The sequence below is a fragment of the Limulus polyphemus genome, unplaced genomic scaffold (genome assembly GCF_000517525.1).
Source record: "Limulus polyphemus unplaced genomic scaffold, Limulus_polyphemus-2.1.2 Scaffold5669, whole genome shotgun sequence".
In the NCBI taxonomy this organism is placed as follows: Eukaryota; Metazoa; Arthropoda; class Merostomata; order Xiphosura; family Limulidae; genus Limulus; species Limulus polyphemus.
The window spans coordinates 39,327-41,190 of record NW_013671279.1 but is presented as its reverse complement, the minus strand read 5'-3'; the positions used below and the strand labels follow the sequence as shown (position 1 = coordinate 41,190).

The window sequence follows — 1,864 nt, the reverse complement described above, 5'->3', positions numbered from 1 at the left end:
AATAGTGAGAATAACCGTAACTTTATAATGCCTCCAGGGCTAAAAGGATGGGCATGTTTGGTGGAATGGGGATTCGAACCAGTGACCCACAGATTGCGACTGGAGTGCCTAATCACCCAGCCATGCTGGACAAGGCTTTTTCTAAGACATTCCAAATGATACTAAACGTGCAATAGAAAATAAATAAAACTATTATATTTAATCATAAAAAAATTGTTACATATTCTTTGAAGCATTGTCAGAACAAAGATTTAAGTCAACTAACTACAGAGAAAATTGGAATAGGTTATAACTAAAAAAAACACAATAATACCTGGTCATTTCTTCATCTACAATAAAGAAAACGGAAATATTTTGAAATCAGTAAAGGGAGACACAACTATAGTCGTAATATAGTGAACCGAAATATTTAAATATAATATTAACATTAATTCTTTGCATTTTTTTAAAACTTTGCAGAGAGGATAAAATGTAAAGCTAAGTCCACAGTCGAGTTTATATATTTTTTATTTTTTCCTAAATTTTGTAAGTATTTTTCTACTCACTTCAAAATTATTTTTCTCCATAATATAAGTTAAAGTATCAACTTCAATCATGATATACAAAATGATTTTCAATCTAAGATGTAATTTAATATTTGATATTGATTTTTCGTGAAAATTTATTTTTCTTTTGTAAAGTCACCTGACATGTTTACTTCGATAACAGCCTTTTATAGATAGATGGCAGTAGCGATCTATCCTTGGTGTTTGGGATGGAAAAAAGGTTCGAGTTCTGAACGATTCTGGTAAATTAAGGCAAAGTAAGTAAACAAATAAATGGTATTAACAGCCCTGGATTTTAAACAATGACATTTTTGTTCTTCCTTTTAAAGGCATTTGTATGCATGTTAAGAAAAGTAAGCTCGTGACATTACCATGAAGGTCAAAATATATCTACCACTAGTTCCAGCACCAGTGTACTGCTAGTGCTAACTTGTACTATTACTAGTATTACTACTAGCAGTAGTAATACTTATTACCAGTACTAGTAGTATTAATTAGGCTTAAACCGAAGTAAAAGTAGCTTGTAGTTAATAAAGATTACTCTTATGAAGACGAGTTACAGCTTGTCAAGTTAGTATTTGTTACTGTTAAATTTGGTATGCTTAATAGTAGGACTAAGACTCGCGTAACGTTAATAGTAATAGTAACATTCCCCTGACAATGACATTGACAGGGCTGCCAACTTTTATTTTTACTTTTAGTTTTAGTAATCTGTTTGAGTGAGACTTGTAAAACTAAAAATAGCGCGTGGTAAAGTGATGCAAACGCTGAAGGCGTCCGGATTCTACTTCGAGGGGGATCTGGGGGGCATGGTTACCCAGAAAATATTGAATGAAACAAAATGGTGCAATGTGATGCATGACCTGAATGAATGTAAATTGTAATGCAGAAATTGACCTGTAACTAGCCAGTCAACTAATCACAATGCATAATGGAAGCTGCTAAAATGTGAATCTTTTTATGAATGCATGAGTGTTTGTAATTCTGCAATGGTGATAGCAGTGACGATTATTTTGACTCGAGTCAAGACAAATTAATGCATGCATTACTGGTATTTTACAAACTTTCCCATGGTCATAATTTTATCAGTGAAGATTGATGAAACTGCACTGAGTGTTTAAAATTAAATATAGCCTAACTTCAGTACTAGTGGCACACAAATTTTGTTGGTCTTTAAGTAAAGTTTTTTACATGAAGTGGTTTTCTTTGTGTATGGCAGCAAGCCTGTCTTCTGTATACTTTTTGAAAATATGAGGGTTTTACTGCTATGTGATATTTTCTGGTGTGAAAATAACTAGAGTCACTTTAAAACTGTATAA

At 32.4% G+C, this 1,864-nt stretch overlaps 1 protein-coding gene across 1 annotated transcript in view; it reads left to right on the top strand.

Moving 5' to 3' along the window:
* Window positions 1-716: 716 nt before the first annotated feature.
* LOC106472856 (tuberin-like) overlaps window positions 717-1,864 on the top strand; it is a gene marked incomplete at its 3' end in the record, with an annotated part of 40,458 nt that continues 39,310 nt past the window's right edge. Inside the window, exon 1 of the mRNA XM_022401405.1 lies at window positions 717-802. The remainder of the gene's footprint in view (window positions 803-1,864) is intronic.